Genomic DNA, 23,123 nt, shown 5'->3' with positions numbered 1-23,123 from the left:
AAGCAAAATAAAGCAATTTAAAAAACCATCATTGCAGTCTTGCGGCCATTTAAAATTAAGCAAATGGTGATATTGTTAAAGGCAACGTATAATGAAACGTTATATTTCTTTTCTATACATGTTTTTTCGTTTGCGATTTTGATAATGAGTATGCAACTCAAGCTTATTGAAAATACAAATAAACTAGTAAGATAATAAACAGTAGATATCAATACTAATATTTTGATAAAGACTGTCACCTGATACCTAGGGGATAAGGAAGTCACAAAGAGAAAGAGTTAAGAATCGTGTACATGACTATATTCCTGGATCTGGATGGCGTGAAGTTCCAACTGAAGCAGTGCAGTCCTCCATTACACAGTACTACCTACGACAGAACGATTTTTAAATCAGTACATCTTGTGAACAAAGGAACCAGTACAAAATCAAAATCGGATAGCAACCACTGACCAAATAAAGAAATTCCTTGGTGTGAGAGTACATCCATCCTTCACAGCGAAAAGTGGCACTCTTTCATGTGGGGCGTTATGGGATCTGATGCTTAGGAAAAATGTCTTTATCCCTATCTACCAAGTTATAGTATCGTAATTTTTCATAGTAAATTAATTTATTAATGTAATACAAAATTTTCTTTTTTATTTCTACCACACAGTAAAATCATCTACCCACAAAGGCCATATAAAAAACGATTTTTGTTTCGTTTTATTGAATTAAATTCTTCACACACATTATTATAAGACATACAAATATGATGTAAGGATACTTTTAGAAATCTTTAAAAATGATGGAACAATTCGCATGTGCCTTTGTAACTCATGAGATCTGAGCCTGGAGGAAATACAGAAAGAAGACTAAGACACGGTTTTTGCCCACGAGCATCATGGACCTCGGGGGCTATACTTCGACGTTTAGAGAAGGGTACTACATAATATGTGGTTAAGATAACGTAATGTGAAGTCTCTGCCAACTTGACCAGAGATGTCGATTTATCATGTAACCGGACTACCGTTACCTCAGGGCTATCTCGCTGTCGCCCTCCACAATAGCCTCAACTTTGTACCAGTTTTATTACTTATGTAAGTCTAAGAATTATATATCTCTCAAACATGAACATTTCAAAACGACTTGTAAAAGAACACTAACTAGGTAATATTTGAATTAATATTTAATAGGTCCTGAAAATTGTACTAAATAATTATTACAGCTATACCAATTTTCTAAAAATATAAAATTAAAAAACCTATTTAGGACGTAACTAAGATCTTTGATTGGTAACTAAAAATAGGCCAAATTATTTTAGTTACATGATTTACTTATAACATATGTGTAATATTTAATTATTAATGTTAACTAAACTTTTTGTTCACAGTACCCAACTAACAATTTTACGTATTCCATATAAAGTTACGACTTGCAACAGAACACTAACTAGATATATTTTTAAGTAATATTTAATAGGTCCTGAAAAATTTGTTGAATAATTATTACAGTTATACGAACTTTCTAAATATAAAATTAAAAAACCTATTTGGGACAAAAGCTAGGATCGTTGATTGGTAACTAAAAATATACAAAAATTATTTCAGTTACATGATTTACTTGTAATAGATGTGAATTTAATTATCAATATTTACTAAATTGTTTTTTTACTGAAACAGCAGAATAAATCTATTTGATCCTTAGTAAAATCATATGAGATTTTTTATTTGTTATTTTTAAAGTTTGGGTTGTATGTAGAAATAAAAGTTACAGAATGGAACGTCAGTCCTAAAAATCTTTAACAAGATTTTATTTCAGCCCAATTCTACGCTATAGTACTCTCTCAATCTCTCTGGAACTGTTATTATTAGAACACTACTATAAAATCTAATTCAATGCAGAAAAATATGAATATATTACGTGGCGAGATATCACGGAAACCTGTAGGCTTTTTAACCAGCACAAACTTAATGTTTACAGAGACAAGAATGGCGTCTATGGTGGTGCAGGTTCAACCATGAAATTAATTATTATGAAGCCTGCCGAGAGATGTAAAATAAGTGTTTTCTGTATGATTGTTTGCCTGTCTACCTGTCCGCGGGACGTATCGAGAATGAAATAAGCTAAGGTGTGCGCATACAACACTAACAAAGCCTGTTACACAACACATGGTGTGGCGTACTAGACAAATTACCCTCTTGTATATTTATTTGTTTAATGTACTGGGACAAATTACTCTCACAGAAAAACATACCAAGATCGCGCGTACTCCAAAGTCATACATCTAAAAGCGATTACGTCCTAACAGGACATAACAAAATATTAAATGTAACAGCATAGATACTACCTTCCCTTAGAACCTACCCAGGTAAATTCCCACGATATCCTTCTTCCCGTAAGCAACATTGATGACAGAACTGCTAGGCATAGTCTTATCTTACAATATTACAAGTCAAATTTCAATGTTACTCTAAGACTCTAACTGTTCTCCGTCAAAGTTACGTAAAAACGTTATAATTTCTTAACACGATAAAGCATGTTAGCTTTAGAGGAATAGAGGAAAACCCTTGTATTTGGTTATTAATTTTGTTTAATATAAGATACAATCGAACAATAAAAATGCCACTCGACTAGGTTATGACGTCCGATTTTTCACATAAACAGTAAACATTCTGAATGACACGGCTGAACAACAATCAACTAAGTTGCACAAGTTTCCATGAATACAAAGTAGGATTTAAACTTTTATATTAGTTCAGTTACTTATTATGTTTTCATACAAGAGAGAGAGAGAGCCAGTTCTTGAACAAAGATCTCTGGTAAATTTTGGAGTTCAGCCTCCTGTAAGAACGACGAGTAGGTCTATGATGTGGTCTGGTCTTACGTCCGTCTAATTCCCCTTGGAGCTCTAAATTGCTGGCGGCGAAATTCTTCATCCAAGTATTGGAATCTTTGAAGTAAATTTTTTAGAAGTGGCCTGCGATCGGTAAGTATTAATCATCCAAAACAATATACTTATAGGAAAACTCAACTTAGTTAGTCAATGATCTTTTGTATCTATTTGTAAGTACATGTCACACGTTTAATTATTTGTATTAATATAAAATTGAAATGTATTTATTGTTTTATCTGTATCGCCCACAACAGCAATGTTAGCACATTTTACCATAGACATGACACTTGGTAAACAGTAATCCTGAACCCTTGACTATTCCGTTGAGCAAGTTCCACTATAGATCCACTTTAATCCAGAGGGTGAGGTTTCACACTAAGAGAGCACTCTTATACAGTTTATAGTTCCACAGAGACCATAAGTAAAGTTTATTGAAAAAATTCATTATCAAATTTTATGTTTCACATGACAACCACATGCTTTTAACTGAATCATAGAGATGTTTTATTTACCACTGTCTAAATTAGATTTAAAATTAGGAAAATTGTGCGTTAGATAAGTCCAAACAACTCGTAGTAGAATGCACTTTGTTTAATAAGCTACATCTTGCTTTTTGGTAATGGAAGTTACCAATTTATTTCATTACTTATGTAGTACACTAGTCCTATAATATCACACTAATATAACTCTAATTTATTCTACCTTTACAATTACTACTATCAAAATTTATTTACAATTTAATTTGACTTTACTACTTTCCCTTCCCAATCAAGACATTATTTAACCTAATACCTTTATAGTGTACCGTTAATGTATTGGATACTGGCCATAGCCAGGCAATGGAGTACCAATTGTTATTGCTTTATTTTTAATGTAAAAAAATATTTAGTCTGTCCGAGACTGAATTAGTAGATCAATACATATTAGTTTAATGTAACTCAATATAGGTATATGTATTTTTATTTTACGCTACTACAACTTACATCACACCACATACTAACACATACTTATACCTCTGAATTCCACAAAAAATATTTTGATTTCATTTCCAGTGCATGTTATCTGTGTGCAGTTCAAGTAATGTTTGAATTTTTAGTTTTGAATTTCAATAAACGAGAAAATATTATCTTCTATTGAATACAATAATATGATTTTTTTATGCGTGCATAACCCATTTACTCGTGGTGTTACTTATAGTTTTATTGATCAACAATAAGTATATTTGGATCATAGGATATAATTATAAACCCATGGTTATACAAAATATAATATGAATATAATGTAACAAAATTTACCGGTATATTTATTTTTTAATTTTAACATCTGTGAGTTTTTAATGTGTTTTATAATTCATTTTAGAAATTATAAAAGTTTTTGATACAATACCAGGTACTATTATGTGATACGTAATTTTATTGTATCTAAATTGCTCTTTTCCAGGCCTATTTGGCTTGGAATGTAATCTGGAAGGAAATCTAATTTGCATTTTAATATATAAACTTCGCGACTCACTTTATCACTGTCCGGCCTAATGTTTCTTCACAGTAGTCTAAGATGGTTAAATTATTCCTCTATTATTAAAGTTTACATTTTTAATAAATTAACCATTACGGATATATTTATTGTTGTACAATAATATAGGGTATATATATTTTATATTGCTTGAGTGTTACTGTAAACAGAAAACTTAGAAGTTTTCAAATACATTTGTATTTTCCGGAAATGTACACCCCCTTTACGCCCTCAACCGTGAACTGCCTTCAACAGTATAGTAAATCATAAACAAGCATAAACAAAATACTAAATAATAAACCCCTAACTGAAATACGTTTTAATCACATGACAAAAATTTTTTATTTCTTTATTGCAGTGATATTTATGTGTCGCACCACATCCAAATCTTTAAAACAGGTTACATCAAAAACTAATGTATCACTTTTATCTGCGCAATCCCATTGAAGTCCAGCAGCGGCACATCATTAACCGTAAACGTCAGATATTCGGGCTAAAACCGTTGTCTGAGCGTTAGCAGAGCTTAGTCTTTCGAGGGGCTGGAATTTGACAATCCCATATATCTCTTTTTTTCCGCACGATATCTTAAGAACGAACTTACCTATAAAATATAAATTTTTTATTAGCCTTAATTTGTATATAAATAACGCCTAGTTTTCTGATAGTCCGTGTTACTACATGATGTCAACGAGTAATCTAAGAATAATAAAAAAAAAACAGTGCAATCATGGGACATTTTAAAATGTGCCACAGATACTTTGTGCCGCATATCTCTTGGTTCCTAAATGAATTTAGACTTGAAATTTGAATGCAATCTTAGCTGAGCTAGTTACATGATCCGTGGTATACTGTATTACTGCTTTATAACCTTTATGTGTATATATAGATAAGAGTAGATATGAATATGGCGGTTCTAGCGCACTTTTGGGACAGACAGAAAATCAAGGGAAAATACTGTTTAAAGGACAATAAACGAATCTGTAAAATCAAACAGTAAGGCGGTTCTAGCTCACTTTTGGGACAGACGGTAAATCAATGAAAAATACTGTTTAAAGGACAATAAACGAATCTGTAACTCACGAATGAAAAATTACCGAATCTATAGCTGTTTGCTTCTACTTTCTTGAGCTGTCAAATCAATCTATTTGAAATGTCTGCTACGACGAAAAATCTTCTACTCTACAAAATTGATAGTAACACAGTCTTTATCTTTAATAGTCTTCTTTCCAGTAACAACCAAGTGTAATTTTTCATTTTTGTTTAATTCTTTAATCTTTTTCTCATCCAAAACAGTCAAAAATCTGTTCGGCAAGTGTACTTTACAATCTTCCAACTCGGCAATTATTGTAAACCCGAATTTATCTTTCATTTTCTCCAAATTCAAGATTCTATGTTTCTTCCTTTCTTCCAATTCATTTAACTTCTTATACTCTTTAAACATACATTCTCCAATATCATTTAACTCTTTCAAGAACTCCATTTAAATAGAAAAAATTTAAAGACGGAAAAAATGAAATTTGCTAACAATCACTCGAGAAGTCGAGGGAATTGCCAACATCTTCATTGTTTGACGAGGTTCTTCATTTACTTTCTCCAAATGTACTATAAAATCATCGAGGATTTCTGGCTTAAAATCGTACACAAATTCAACATCCAGATAATGAAAAAATACAGGTAATATCTTTTCATAATAAACGTGTGTATCGATACCTACAAACCTAATGTATTCTTTGAAAAGGAAAATAATTTTGTCAACGGTTCCAAGAGATAAGTAAAAATTTTTATTCTGTTTTCTAAATTCTGTAACAAATTTTGTTTGTTTTTCACCTCCGTATTGTAATTTTGTAAGCAGATTATTCAAATGTGTTAGTTTATTTCGAAATTTCCTAGGTTTAGGTCTTTCGTACAAAATTAAATTACAATCTCTACAAACTAAATATTTTTTATCAATAATTTCTCCTCTATTATAACACTTGTAACAGTTGGCATTATACTCTTCCATTTAAACAGAAAGATTTTTTGTTTAAATGGAGATTATGGAACTAACTCTGCCGAGATATAAATTTTTCAGCGCAAATGTTTGTGTTTACATTTCTACAACAGAGATAAATAGAAATAATTTCATTCTATTGTACAACTATTTAGGATATTTTGTCTATGATTACAAAGATTATTCCGGAAGAAATCGAGATTTTTTCATCAGCGAAAGAGTATATTTTTGAAGTTTTAGAAGGAATGAAAGAGAATAATATGAATTTAGCAAATTATTTTTCTTAAATAAAAAATCTATTCTACTAAATAGTCATCAAACAACATGAACTCTCCAAAATCACTTCAGTTTCTAGCATTTAAAGAACTTACCACAGGAAATAGTTATAAAGACTTCTTTGAATTACCTAAATATGTTAAACAAATGTTGATATTTTCCTTAAGTGAAAACGAATCCTTAAATGAAAACGAATTCAGAGAACTTTTAAGTACTAAAAAGTGTTCAATGCAATTTATTACAGACAACTTAGATAGTATAAATATGTTAAATGTAATAGGAGATTTTAAATTAAATAATAGAAAAATAAGAAAAATATTCCGATTTTTACAAAATAAACTAAAACACCAACAATCTGACATTTTTCATCGCTTTTATGCTAAATTTCATTGCTTATTTGTTGAAATGTTGAGAAGACAATATCCATACTGGACAAGAAATATGCATACAGCTAGTTTTTTAACAAGTCTTTGTAAACAACAAGATTTATCAAAGGAATTTATAAGAGATCACGCTTTTGTTGTAGATTGGGATAAATTATATGGAAAAAACATTTACGAAACAGATATATTGTGTGTGTGTGGTTCTGACGAAGAAAAGAGAAACGTTTGCTATTCAGCAATTCATTACGATATAATGAAAGACATACAAAATGAATGATTGTGTCTTTGGTGTAGTGTTGTTAGTGTGCGTGTTTGCGCTATGGGGAATCACATCACATTCAACTTCTACGGTGTCTATTGTTTAGAGACTTGGCCCTGCACTGCTACTGTCCAACCAAGTTAATGGCTAGGAGCTGTAATTCGGGTCTTAGACTGTGGAATTTTTTTGTTCCCAAGTTTAATTTTTTCTTTGGTAACTACTGTGTAGAAGTTGATGGAGAGATACAATTAGGGAATTTGTGTCGGGTGTTTTGTAAGTGTAATGTTGTATTAATGAACGATGTGAATGAATGTAATGAACGAATTAAGGAAGAGAAGGAATTAAGGAATGAAGTGGAAAGGTGAGGAAGCAAATGGCGCGCCAACCACAGTTGTCATTACTCGGCTTGTTCTATAGTCATTACACTATGGCCACTCGTGTAAAGACTTGTCCCCAACCACTGAACGACAACCATGTCTTCCTCAATAAAAAGCGCGCCTGAAGCTCTGGGATTTGAACCCAGAACCTCAGGCTTTGAAGGCAAGCGTCTTACCAACTGAGCTACGGAGAGTCTCGAAAGTTATAAGCTATATCTCTGCTATATAAGTTGTTCAATTAGGAGTGCTAGTTTACAAATTTATTAATAATTTTATATTTCAAAAACCACTCAACCGATTTTAATGAAATTTGGTACACATATAGTAAATACTTAACTCTTTCGACTTAACTTATCCATAAGGGTGAAATCATCCCCTATTTCTTAATATTCATAAAAAAAATTAAAAAAAATTATCAGAAAAATCTGAAACTTCAAAAACAAGCGAGTTCAACTTAAAATTTCATGAAAATAACAAAATTTTCAAAAACTACCCCAATCATCCCTTATCTTAAAACTCTTATATCTCGAGAACTATTGGAGCTTTTTTGCTGAAATTTGGTATATAGGATCAGTAAATATTAAAGTATTTTTTAAAATCATAACTTCCGGTCCAACCCTTAAGATGACCTTGGAATAGTTTTTTGTTAATATCATCCCCATTTTTTAAGATATTCTTTTGAAATTAAAAATGAATACTTATATCAATGTCTTTAACAATTCTGTAAAGTTTTAAAATTATCCGACGAATAATAGTGAAAATAACGCGATTTTTACTGAATTTCTCTAATATCGTTCTTAATCACATCATAGGCTAAAAATTTCTCAGAAACCACAACCACATAACATGTCGAGTTTGTAACAGCTTTTTGAAAATCCATATTGATAATTATATCGTTCTTTGAACCAGAAATATTTGTCATACTCTTTGTTGTATCAATGACATAAATAGGTCTATTCGCTAAAAATTCTTTAGGATTGTAATACATTTCCTTATTATTACAGTAAACTTTCTTAAAATCTTGATACATCTGATACATGATTCTGAAAAGACCTCCGGAAATGTTTAAATTTTGTAATTCATCTGGATAATAAGAACCGTTCAATTTTACTCTGATATTTTTTACATCCAAACTATCAAACTTTGAAGGATTTTTTTCTTGATTATTCTGTCTATCTGTTTGAAAACCTATGATAAGGAACTTGGGATTGAAGATATTTCTATAAATATTTGTAATATCGAACGAATAAGTTGTTCCGGAAATACCTTTTTGTTCAATACATTGCCAATCTAGAAAATTAAACATAATGTTTTGACTTTTTGTAATTTCATCAATCAATCTAATTTTACTCGTGGTTTTATAATCAATCATTGGAACTCTAATAAAAAAATCTGTAATTGTTATTTTTCCATCAACAGGCATAACATTTCCAGTTGCAGTCTTCAGAATCACATCATCGTCTTCTGCTCTTATAAAACTTAGATAAAATCCTCCTTTATAGATCGGAATAGTAACATTTTCAAAAAATCCTAATCCAAAATGAGATAAATTTCCAGCTGCTTCAAAAACACCAAATTTAAAATCTGATTCAAAGCCATTAGAAGTTTGAGAAATAACATCACTTTTTGAATACGAAATAGTTCCTTTAATTGTGCTTAATTGGCCACAGTTTTCGACTTCTTCAATCAATTTATTGTGTTTTCTTACTTCAATCTTAGAAAATAAAAACGGTATAAAATTATCGATTAATCTAACATTATCAGTTCCAAGATATGCTTGACCATCTTGTTTTGTTAAAGTTCCAGAAATATAAAACTGGAAGTTAGACGAGCAAAAGTTATCTCCAAAATCAATATTAAACTCAGTTCTTTTATTTGGTTCATTCAAATGTTGTTTACTAATTGGATAGAAATTTTTAAACTCCGCCCTTTCAATATCACTAGCATATTTTCTGTAGTCCGCCATTTAATAAGAGAAAATTTAGAAATTTTAAACATCGTGTATCATTTTTTCATCGATCTAATGTACGTTTTTATAAGAAAAGATATAAATTTTAGTAAAATAATTAAAAAGATTAGAGTCATTTTTAATGATCTACTTCGTCATATTCAGGATTCTCTTCCTTAAATTTTGCGATCTCGGTCACATATTTCAATAAAATTTGCACAGGATAGTAACCGCTATCTATAATATTGTTCCAATCAACTGTATCTTTATTTTCATCCAAAAACTTTATACTCAAGTGTTTGATAGAGACAAAGAACAGACATATGATCTTTTAATTGATAATGTATATTTTCTTGAATGAACTCTGATGATAAAGTTTGATATTTAGCAATGTTATACCAATTCAATTTGTTTACGTATAATCTCATCATATCTTCGGATAATTCATATTTTTGAGAAATGTCATCCCAATGTTCTTTTTTCAAATCTCTTTCGTGTTGCATGATAAAAAGATCGAAAGCACTGTAATGTCCCGCCATCTCTATTTATTAGGAAAAAATTTCAAAATCAAGTTTTTATAAATTGGCTCTTTTTTGCGTTACATTCAGCACATTTTCCAGAAATTCTCTTAACTCCATTGATGTTTGCATAGTATTTTATATCATTTGTTGCAGTTTTTTCTTTACATCTCACACAATATATGAGCGCCATTTATATAAGGAAAATTAGTCATCATAGCCGCCTAATCCATTAAATCTGTTATCAATGTTTTCAAAAGATTTATTAACATCTTCTTTAAATTTATTAAAGTTTTCTTCTAGTTTATTTACTTTATCGAGATATAAAGAGTATTGATCATCTATTCTTTTAAGTAATTCATTATTATGTGTTACATTCTCATTGAAACGTGTACCTAAATTTTCAAAAAAGTTTATTTTCTCATTGAAATGTGTATCAAAATCTTCCAGAATTTTGTTAATTACTTCACCAACTAATACATTAACACTATTTTTATATGTATTAAAGTTTTCTTCTAGTTTATTTACTTTATCAAGTAATTCACCAACATCGTCTACTGATCTTCTATTTCTGGCTTCTAACTTGTCATAGACTTCTGTTGTAAAATCTTTAACATGCTGTTTATGATTCTCATAATTTTGTTTTAGTTCATTAAACATTTTAATAGGATCTTCTAATTGAATCATTACAACAACATCAAATGGATTAATTCCTTTACTAACACCGCTAATTCTTTTTCCTTTAAAATCTAAGGCATTTTTAACATTCGGATCATGTAAATCAACAATATCGATGTTTTCTGATAATTTTAGAGGTTTTAAAATTTGTTCTTTAACAACAACATCATGTTTGTCAATACCAGGTCGAACACCGACAATTCTTTTCTTATTAGCCAAACTAACATAATTCTTTTCAACTTTGATCGCTTCAGTAATTTCATCAGCTTTTTCGATGTGAGACATTAAATTGGTAAATAATTTTTTTACACCATCATCAACTTCTTTTTCCAATGTTTTTATTTTATCAGCAACTTCATTTGAACTCATGAAATTTGCAAGTTTGTTATCATATTCTGCTTTAAAATCTTCAATCTCGACAGCAAACATATCTGAATCTGGAAGGTTTTGTAATACATTTTCTAACTTGTTATCAAACTCATTTCTCAAACTATCAAAATTCAAACTATTATCTACATTTTGAATAATTTGTGTTCCAAATACGTCAAAAATATTTTGTGAATCCATATTTATTAAGCAATAATTTGTTAACAACTTCTTTAAAATCTTTACCAGTACTCAGTTCATTCAAAACAAAAACACATAAATGACCACAAATTGGGGAATCTTTATAGTCTTGAATCTGAGAATCATTGTAGTAGACGCTTGATTTTTTCAAATATTTAATCAATTCTCTCGGTGGTTTGTCCTCAATTCTTCCATACGAATCAAAATAATATGCATTCTTATCATTTTTATAATAACAAATCCAATGTGTTCCACTTCCCATAATCGAGTCTAAATTCACAATTCCACATTCAAATTTCTTAACTTTTTCAGGTAATGTATCTCTCATGAAGATTCCTCTAAAATGTTTAATATTTTTGCAGATTTCTTCCAATTCCCCGAATGTTAAAGGTTTAAATTTTTTTTTCAATGTTTGATTTCACGTAATTCAAAGTTTTTTCATCTAATCCAGATCCTGTAACATCTTCCAACTCTTTATCTAACCAATTTAAAATGTTTCGAACAATAGGAATCACATCTTTTTTAACGATTGGAGCAGCTTTACGAACATAAGGAACAACATTTTTAACAACTGGAATATTTTCTCCAAAATCTAATAAATCTTTCAAAAGTCCACCATTTTTAAGTTCTTTCAACTGATTATAAGAAAATTCTATTCTGGTTCCTTTATTGTTTTTCTTATGTTTTTCGAGTTTATTGTATTGTCTATTTGTTAAAAATATCTTATCTTCGCCATTTTTTAGTTGATCTATTTTAAATTGAATACTAACGGGTATTTTTTTCTTAAAAGCGGATTTTATTTTTTCTTTCTGATTTTTGCTGAAATTTACATTCACCTCCATTTATATAGTTAAAATTTCAAGTTCTCTTCGATTCCCATTCCTAGTTTTCTCTTCAAAAACATTGCTCCAGCTGTTGGAAGCGCAACAAATCTTTCACCTAAACTAGCATCTTTTGATAAAAATCTATCCATTGCCTTATCTTGCAAAACTTTATCTGCGATATGTCTGGAATTTGTGTCTCTATGTTTTGCATAAAAAATATCGTGTTCCATAGCAGCTTGATCTAATTTATTTATACCAGGATCTCCTCTTTTTAGTCTTTTTTTCGAGTTTTGTGCCAGGCCCCAGATACTGATAAGTTGGTACGTGTAATTCAAAAGGTAAATTGTTGATAAAATCATTCAAAAGTCCGCTACCCTCAATCATAGATGAACTTATTGCCGGCAAAACTCGTTTTAAATATTTAATTCCATCAGGTTTTTCAATCATTTCATCAAGTTTGTTCGAAATAAAATCTTTAATCGCTTTCTTTTCGTTCAAAAAATTGTTGTTTCCAGCCTTTTCTTGAGCATAAATATAATTAATAATTCCATCGAGTTTTGTCAAATCGTCGATATATCTGTATTCAATCTTATTATCACTGTATTTTCTCACACCTGATCCTTCGATTCTTTTTTCCCAAATTGGTTTAATCAAATTGAGATATTTTTTACCTTTACTTGACTTTGGTTTCTTAGTTGATGGATCATTATTTTTGTAAATTGAATCAGATTTCCATAAAATTTCAGTATACTTTTTCAAGTCTTCTTCAGAATATAAACCGTCTTTTGGAACATCAGTGCCTGTTAATAATCTCCATAAAACTTGAGTTCCTTCATATGTTTTTTCATTAATAATGATATCATTATGCTCAAAATTCACGGGCAAATTTCCAATCATAAAACTTTTCTTTTTTCTGTCCCAATACAAACCAAATTTATCATCCTTTGCTCTAGGAAGAAATTTTTTACCAATTTCACCAATTATTATATCCGTTGTTCCAGGACTTATTGGTTCAACTATGGTAGAGTCTTCAATGATTCTAGGTCTAAATGGTGTTGAAGATGGTAATTTTGGCAATTCAAACTCAGATTCTGGTATCGAAATATCAGCAAATTGTCGTACAACTGGAACCAAATTCATCAAATTTTGATTATCGCTTAAAACATTTTCAATTTTGCCCTCAACATTTTTTATTGCAGATGTTACAGGTTGATTAATTTTTTGAATAAATTCTTGTTCTTTTTCATCAATTCGAATCTGTTCTTTAAATTCTTTGATTAATTTCTTTTCTATTTGATCAAGTTTTTTTGCTTCTTCAGAAGTTACGTTCGCCATTTATTTAGGAAAATTTTAAACGTGGAACGTAAAACGTGAACACGAAACGTGAACACGGAACGTAAAACGTGAACGTGGAACGTGAAACACGAACGTGGAACGTGAAACATGAACGTGAAACATGAACGTGAACGTGGAACGTGAACGTGGAACGTGAACGTGAAACATGAACGTGAACACGAAACGTGAAACATGAACGTGAACGTGGAACGTGAACAGATTTACCGTTTTTCTGTTGTTTTCATAATGTAAATAAAAAGTAAAGATAATGTAAAAATAATTGTAACAAATATTTTATCGAGACCACTGAGCAGCATTTATATTAGAAAATTTATTCAAATATTTGCCATTTTTAGGCTTCAAAGTTAGATTAATAGTTAAAAATCCGTAGTCTTCCTTCCAAATTTTATCACACAATTCATTAAAGTGGTTAAAACTCATATCAGATCCCACATAATTGTTGTAAATCTTTCTCGAATAGTGATCGTCTTGCTTAAAAACACACAACATATTCAAATTATTTCTTATAACTTGTTTATCAACCTTTGAAAAGCATTGGGAAAGATAGATACAAGATATGTTTTTGTGACGAGACATTACGAAATATTCCTTAATAACGTCCTGATTTTCCAAAATACAATCATCAAAAACGATTAACGAATTGGGTTTACATTCGCTTAACGGAACTATGTCCTCAGAAGCATTATAAAAATGTGATATTTTTTTGTTTAAGTTTTTCTCAATATTTTCAAATCTTTCTTGTAATTTTTTTATAGGCGTCTTGTTCTAAAGATTTACTAAAAACATACAAATTGGAATAAGGAATCAACCTATTGTAGATAAAATTCAATAGTAAAGTTGTTTTTCCACATCCACTTGAACCAACAATTAACAATCTGATTGGTTGATCTTTCTTATTTTCTTCAAACGTTTGAAGTTTTATCTGATCTTTTTGCTTTAAAAAATTTCTCCATTTAAATAGAAGATTTTCATCTTGAAGCAACGCTTGCGAAAATGAAGCTGTTCAAGTTGACTTCAGAAAGCTCTAAATTAGTTTTAAACTTGGAACATCCTATACACTTAGAGGAAGAATCAAATTATTTTATCGGTTTAAGCGGTTTTTATTCTGACAATTTTGTAATAAATATTAGTGAAAGTTCTCCTTATTGTATAGGATTTAGTGAGAAGAACATAACAAAATATTATGGTTTAAACAAAGGATATTATACTTTCGATCAAATTAAAAATTCCCTTAAAAATTATCTGAAAACATTCAAACAATCAGATAAATCTTTAAACTTTGACGAAAACAAGTTTGAAATGCAAAAAAATTATCTCTCTAATAAAATTCAAATAAAATCACCAGTAAGAATAATGTTTTCAGCAATTATAGTAGATTTATTAGGGTTTGTTCAAGAAACTATTGAGCCAAATCAGGTATATTTAGGAAATAAAACGCCAAAATTTAGACCGTTCGATGTAATTGAAGTACATTGTAATCTCGTTGAACCTAGTTTTGAAAATCATACCGAACATTTACACAAAGAATCTGAAATTTTGTACACTTTTTTCCCAAATGTTGCTTATGGATCAAAAATTAGTGAAAAACCGAATGAAATAGACTATATTCCAATTAGAAAAAATATTAAAAGAATTCAAAAAATCGTTCTAACTATACAAGACTCTGAGGGAAATTTATTAAATAATGAGAGTAAAACAACAATATATTTAAGATTGTCGAAAGAATGATGAATCAAGGGGGGAACGAATCGTTCTTACCTTCAAACTTTCAAAACGAGTTGATAATGATGATAAATACCAATACTTTTATCTAAAAGATAAGGTAGCCCTCGAGGGCCGCCTCACAAATATTCACAAAAAATACGAATAAAGACAATGTTAAAGAAAAATACAAAAAAAGCTTTGAAAACATAGATTCTGACAAGGGTATCGAATCGCGACTCTTTCAAAATCTTCATCCTGACCCTGTTTTTATCAATGAATCTGGACTTTATTCTCGAAATAAAAATTACTAGTTAAATTTTATTTCTATCTAAATGGAGTCAGTTGTAGACCTACTCAATAATCAACTAAAATTCAATAACAAACATATCTTTACGATTGTTGACGAAAACAATGTGATCTGGTTTAAGGCTAAAGACGTAGCAAAAATTCTAGAATATGAAAATACTATGCAAACGATCAGAATAAAAGTTGACGAAGATGATAAAAACTTCTATTTTAATCTAAATATAAGGGGGGCTATAAATAGCCTACCTTCAAACTTCCAAAATAACACTGTTTTCGTTAATGAATCTGGACTTTATTCTTTAATTTTGAGATCGCATAAACCAGAAGCGAAATTGTTTAAAAATTGGGTTACGAAAGAAGTTTTACCGAGTATTAGAAAATATGGCGAGTACAAACTTGAAAACGAAAATAAGCAGTTAAAAGATGAAATAAAACAGTTACAAATTAAAGATGAAATGAAATCATTGAAAATAGAGAATCAAGAATTGCGAATGGAATTAATGAAGAGAGATATGGTATGTAAAGATTTTGATAAGAAAAAACATCATGTTTTTGTGTTAATTAAGAAGAATCACATGTGGGAATGGCCTTATTACGTTATCAGAGCTCAAAAGAGAGAAATACCGAAAAGATTGAAAGAACTTGAAATTGATTACCCAGAAATGGAAATTTTATTAAGACATGGAGATCCAAATAGTATAAATCTCTACAACCAAATGAAAGAATCTTTGAATATTTTATACAACGGAAATCATTTTACTACAAATATGGCAGAATCTCGACTGATTTATAGAATATCTAAATTACACGATGAAAATGTTTCTAAATTTTACTAAAAACTCTCGATTTATTATATTTTGTTTGTAAATGTTTAGCATAACTAGGTAACCATTGTAAAATATTTTTTTCATATTCACAAGGCATTTCGTTTTTATAACTTTCGCTGAAAATTTTTTTAGCACAATCTTTACAAAAAGCATCTTTTCTATCTTTACTATACTGCCAGTTATTAAATTCAGAAATATTTTTAATTTCTTTACAAAAGTAACACTTTTTCTCTTCTAAAGTTAATTTGTTCATTTTATCGTATAATTCCTTACAATAGCAGTCTTTTCTATTCTCTTCTTGACACTTTGTACATTTCTTTTGAGACTCCATTTATATAGAAAAAATTATTACACGATGAAAATGTTAAACTCTTGAATTATGATATTTTGTTTGTAAATGTTTTTGATAATTATTTAACCATTTTATAGTTCTTCCACATTCACATTGAGTATCTTCATAATATAATCTATGGTGATTCTTCTTTACACAATCTTTACAATATGAGTCTTTCTTATCTCTACTATAGTGATCACTATTAAACTCTGAAATTTTTTTAGTTTCTTTACATTATTTAAGACATTCTTTCTCTTCCAAAGTTAATTTTTCTATTTTATCATACAGCTCTTTATGATACTTCCTATAACAATCTTTACAATTATAAATAATTCCATCTTTTCTACTCTTATCTTTATAAAATTCTTCAAAACCTTTTAATTCTTTGCACATTGAACATTTCTTTTGGGCCTCCATTTATATAGAAAAAATCTTTGACTTTCTCAATTCATATTCATAAAACTTTCCGGTTATTTCTTCATTATTTAAATCTTTTATACTATAAGTTACAGGATCTGTGTTATTAATTTGATAAATCACAAAGATTTCTCTTGACCAATTGTTCTTATATTTGTTCGAAAATGTTTGTTTTTTACTAACAATTCTTACATGATCATTGACTTTAAATTTAGTTTTCGTGTGAATTTCTGGTGGAACATACTTAAAAACCGACTCTAATAACTCTTTTTCTGCATCTTTATCTACGTCTTTAGGCTTCATTTTGATTGTGCTATGAACAGTATCGTTATATTTCTTTACGATTTTTTGAAGAATATCGATCCATTTAAAGTTTTTATTAATCTCAAAAATTACTTTCATTCTCTCATTTTGAGTTCTGTTATATCTCTCTACAATACTTGATTTCTCTTCGTTTTCAGTATGATAAATCTTAATGTTGTATTTTCTCAAAACATCGTTAAATTCTTTATTTTTAAACTCTAAACCCTTATCTGTATGAAGTAAGTTTGGAGGTTTGTGATTGATCCTTATGGCATCTTTTACTATATCTTCGAAAGCTTTTGAAATATCCTTGCCGTTTTTTCTTTTGATAGCTCTTGACCAAGCATATTTTGAGAAAGTATCAATAACATTTAACATATACTTAAATCCATCATTTTGATCTGAATAGTTAGACATTATAACTAAATCTGCTGCCCATAAATCGTCAATTCCTAATGTTATAATTTTTCTCTTTTTAAACTTCTTTCGTACTGGTGCATGAATTTCTCTAGCTTCAATCTCGATTTCTTCCTTATTCTTAGATTCTTTCTTTACTTGTTTTTCATTTGGATTCTTTATAAATTTACTCTTATTTGTCTTACATTTTGAACATTTTGCTGCAATTCTATACAACCCGTTTTGAGTTTGAACGATTTTAGAATCTATATTTTTCGTTTTTTTCTTGCATTTGTGGCAGTGAATCAAATCATCTTCCATTTACATGTCAAAGTTTCCAAGTTTATTAAACTCATCTAATATATCAGATTTTGCTTCATTTTTATAGCCATAAGGTACTGTATCGATCTTATTTTCTAGAACGATTCTCTTATCATCTTTAGCGTTCAGTGCCAGCTTGTTTATGGTAACTGTGTACAATTCATGTTTATAGCTTTTTATTACAGTCATCTCCCTAAATTCTTCTTTATCTTCGAACAAACATCTCTTCAAGTTTTCGATATTTATTGTTTTATTTACAACGCTTCTCTTAATTCCTTTACACCTAACTGGATTTTTGTCTAGATATTTGTACGAGTACATCTTTGATCTTAAACCACAAAATTCTTCTAATATCTCGCCGTTCAATTCGTCTTTGAATTTCCCTATTACCTTCTTATTTTTAGTAGTGAAACATTCATGATCTTTTGGATAATCGCTCGTATCAAAGTCATCTATATTTTCTTTAATAATTTTAAAAGGATCTCGTTTCAATTCTAGAAAATAACTGTCTGTATCCATGTAACACAGATTCAAATCTGGATCAAACTTCTTTAATTTGTTGTAATAAAACTCGTACATTAGCAATTTTGAGAGGTCGAGAACTGAAAATCCTATGTAAATCGGTTTGTTAAATTTAACCTTTTGTTTGTACATGTGACTCGCTATACAGTTGTCGTCAAAGATGTTAAAGCATTTGAAATTTGTTTTCTTAGCTTGTTTCATTGAAAATTCTTCATTTCCAAGCTTAATATCACATCTGTTTCTCACATTTTCCATAGATTTTCTAAAAACTGAGTTGTTCATCAGCTTATAAAAGTCCTTTTCAAAGTCGCTTGTAGCTTTGGTTCTCATGTTTGTGTTAAAATCAATGTATTCTTTCATAAAAGGCTTCTGATCGAATGCAATAACTCTATTCACATGTTTCAAAATCATACCTTGTTCCAAATAGAACTTCAAATTTCTCGAATGAACAACGTATTCAGTTTTATCCAGTAGAGTTGTGCAAAGTTTGTTTTTAAAATGTTCTGGAGCAAGAGGTAAATCCTTGTGATGTTCGTGTAAATTTGTTGGATATTCTAGATCGACTTCAAGAATATAGCCATAATCTTCGTCGCCAGTGAGTTCCAAAATTGTTTCTTGCCATTCTGCTGTTGTATACGTTTTAGGATCCATCCACTTGATATCGTTATATGGTAAATTTTGCATAAGCCCATACCCATAAAGGTTGTTTGCATCGACGTACAACAGATAGCTTTCTGGTTTTGTCTTATCGAAATCTTTCAAATATTTGTTATTTGCTTTAACATATCGTTTAATACATTGAGAAATGCCTCCGCGAATACCTTTTTCGATCATTAAATACATGTTATAATCGTTAATTAATTGTAATTCTATCTTCGTTAATTTTTAACATAGCGTCCCATGCAAGACTGGGAGCTGTTAGATAGTGTGCCGGATCGAGTTTATAACATTTTAAGCAAATATTCCTAAAATTTTCAAAGATATCAGCGAGCAATAGAACATCTTGAATGTTATAGAGATCAGAGTAATTTCCAAGATTTTTCTCTTTTAATTTGTTCCAAACGCTCAAGTAGTGTTGATAATCTTTCTCAGATATGCTCTCGTCTGTCAAAAGTGAATAGAAATCTTGAATTTTTCAGCTGTTCTGTGTAATCAAGTTTTTCAATACTATCGATAAATTCGTAAGGAAATATGCCTTTTCCAGATAGAATTTTAAAGATTTCTTCTTCGTCATTTGGCTGTCTTTCTATAATTTCATTCAATATTCTTCCATCCTGTATAAAATGATTTGTATGTTTGAAGTCTTCTTTCTTTAAATTTTTCGCTAATTTTTCGATAGATGACGCCATGAATCTAAACGTGTCTACGAAAGAGAATTTTATGAACTTTCTAGGTTTGTCACCATCAAATTCATACCCGTATCCAGAATTTACAGAGTAATTTATATATCGTTCATCGGTGTTTGCAATCAAATCAACATTACCGTATTGTTTTGCCAATTCTTTTATGTACAAATGCGTATCGTAATTAGACATATTGTGACAGAAAACGGGAATATTCTGAGGAAATTTCAAATTCAGATTACAAATTCTATGAGCTGCACCTCGAAATTTTCCAGTCAAATGACAGTGATCTCTGCATTTTTTGAATGCATCATAAGCAGAACTCCAATTATCTGGTAAAAACCCTAAAGTTTTTTCAGTGTCTTGATACGATATTTCTTCACAAATGTGGCAAAGATTTGAATTTTGATACGAAATTTCTTCTTCGTCAGTCAATTTCATGGGCTTCATGTTCTTTGAATTATATTTTTTAGCTATGTACTTCGATAATTTATTGAGCTCTTCAAACAATTTTGTAGGAACGTTCGGCAACTCTTCTTCATTTTTTGCTCGATAACATATCGGCTTGTACATACGATTGGTCACATTAGACACTAAATATAGAGTAAAACCATAAGGAATATGCTTCTGAATCTTGGTTGTAGTCGATTTTTGCGGATTGTTTTTGCATGTGGGAATCTTCTCTAATATGCTTTCAAAATCCATATAAATAACGTACGGATGGCTAAATTTCTTTTGGTAATTGGTAAATTTAGTTGTTTGACCCGGAAACGGCATAATTGGCTTGCAAACTTCATGTTGCTTACAAATTTCTAAATGATCTGCTAAATCTCCAGATTTGTAGAAATGGCTTAAACATCTTCTACATAGCAATTTTTTATGTTCGTGTTTAGATAACTGAGAACTCACTAATCTATTTAAATCTGTTATCAACACATAATGAGATTTGTCTTCTTGTTTTACATACAGTAGATCAATATTTAATTCTGCATCATATTTTTCAGAAATTTGTAACGGAACAACCTTAATACTTTCATCAAAACTGTAGACATTGATAGACATTTTTGGATATTTGTACTTGGAATTGTAACTTCGTTTCTCAAATAATTGTATATCTTTTAAGGACATTGGATACTCGAAACCTGAAAATATCTCGTCATTTACAAATTTTTCATATTGTTTCGATCTTTCGCAGTCTCTTTCGGGTTTTTCAATAGCACATCGGATAGAATAAATAAAGCAATAATCATCTTTATTTTTGATATTTATACAAGCTTTTTTATCTTTGATTTTCTTTGGCAAATCGATATATGATCCTGCGTTCATCATTTCGTGTTTGTTAAGGCTCAAAACTAGTTGTTTGCAGCTTTTAAATGTCCATCCAGAACCCTTATTTGGATGATTTGTTTGTTCTCGATGTGTTAATTTATTAAATTGCTTAGTAATAAAGTCGTTTACGTCAAAGATTTCGTCTGCTTTGATAGTAAAATACATTAGACATGTTTGCGGTTCACCATTCACTAAAGTTCGTTCGTATTCACATTCCAAAGAGAGATAGCCCTTCATATTTTTAACGGTTTTCTTTGAAATTTTTCGATTAAACTTTTAATCTCTGGCCTCATAATTGATAGATATTTGTAAATTGACATGAACTTATCGTTTAAATTCGTTAAAATGTATTGCTTGAAAAGACCGTGTATTGAGGATAAAACTTCTACATCAATGATATTTTTAGGTTTTTCGTTAAGAGTTTTGTCAATTTCTTCGATCATTTCAGACTTAGTTTTATCGTTTGTTTCTATGGACAATTTTTCAGCGATTGATTGAATTTTTTCATCATTAAATAGATTGAGATCTTTTTTATCTTCCTTAAGGGGAGCACGAGGGTAAAAAACTAAAAATTTTGACTTTTATTTTTTAATTTTTTTTATGAAATACGGACTTATTGCGGACATTTTGATATATAACACATGATGAAAAGACGTTTGGAAATGCACATAAATAATTTTTAAAGATATGATGTGACGCGCAAAACGACAAGCAACATTGTTATTGTGCGTTACTATAGTACTGCAACTCATTTACCAAACTCTAATGATTTCAGTTTCTGCTGTTGGCTAACCTGTACTAGTGTCATCTGTAATAGTGAGAACTGTGTAGTGGGCTTTAATTGCTGTAATTGTTTGTTTTACATTTCAGTCAAAACATTGTTATTGTGGTTTCTTTTTTCAGTGGTTGTTTTTGTGTTTTATGGTTCAATTTATGGCAAGGAGACCAAGAAGACCTAATACTGTGTTCAAAAAAAGAAGAAATGTAGGTATTCCTAAAGCTAACTTACCTTTACCTCCTCAACCAAGTGACAACCTAATTCAAAGTAGGCCTAACACATTGGATAGTCCTAGGCCTAGCACATCTCAGTTACAGGTTGTTGATGAACTCGAACCAAAACAAAGTACTTCTGAAAAGAAGATTGGTGATCTGGATGATGTATATAGCATGTACAGTGATTCTAATGTAAATAGTGTAAATATAGTTTTTTAGATTTATCTTTATTGTTGTGACGCTTTAGCTCAGTCTGTGGATTGTTCGCTTTGTGGCGAATCGGGGATCGAAGTACGATTAGTTAGTAGCATTGGTTTGGCCTCAAACCTTGAAATATTTTGTTAAAAAATTGTTCAAACAAGCATGATTTCAAATCATCCAAAAAGCTGAACAATTCCAAGCTGTATGAGAGTAATGTTCGATTGGTGTATGGCCTTCGCTCCATTGGCAAAAGGTTCATAAATCTGCGCAAACTCTACTTGGAATAATGAATTTGCCCCCTCCGCCCACACATTTTGAGTCTTATAACGATGTTTTGGGCTCAGTAGCAGAAGATATTTGTTTTCAGAGCATGAAAAGATGCAGTGGAGGAAGCTGTAGTTGTAAATAATGGGATTCGAGACTTGGCAGTGGCTCTCGACGGGACATGGCAAAAGAAAGGCCACACATCTCTCAATGGAGTTGTTACTGCCACCAGCTTTGACACTGGCAAGGTAATTGACTGTTCAATACTGTCCAAATATTGTAAATGCCCCAACAAAGAACAGC

At 30.2% G+C, this 23,123-nt stretch overlaps 1 long non-coding RNA gene across 1 annotated transcript in view; it reads right to left on the bottom strand.

Moving 5' to 3' along the window:
* Positions 1-215: 215 nt before the first annotated feature.
* The window catches only part of LOC124370576, an 82,169-nt gene continuing 59,261 nt past the window's right edge, over positions 216-23,123 (bottom strand). The window contains exon 5 of the long non-coding RNA XR_006923196.1: positions 216-367. This is a non-coding gene — a long non-coding RNA (uncharacterized LOC124370576). The remainder of the gene's footprint in view (positions 368-23,123) is intronic.

This window comes from Homalodisca vitripennis, unplaced genomic scaffold, assembly GCF_021130785.1.
Source record: "Homalodisca vitripennis isolate AUS2020 unplaced genomic scaffold, UT_GWSS_2.1 ScUCBcl_317;HRSCAF=2048, whole genome shotgun sequence".
Classification (NCBI taxonomy): domain Eukaryota; kingdom Metazoa; phylum Arthropoda; class Insecta; order Hemiptera; family Cicadellidae; genus Homalodisca; species Homalodisca vitripennis.
Note: the sequence above shows the minus strand (reverse complement) of the source record. Positions and strands in the feature narration are given on the sequence as shown.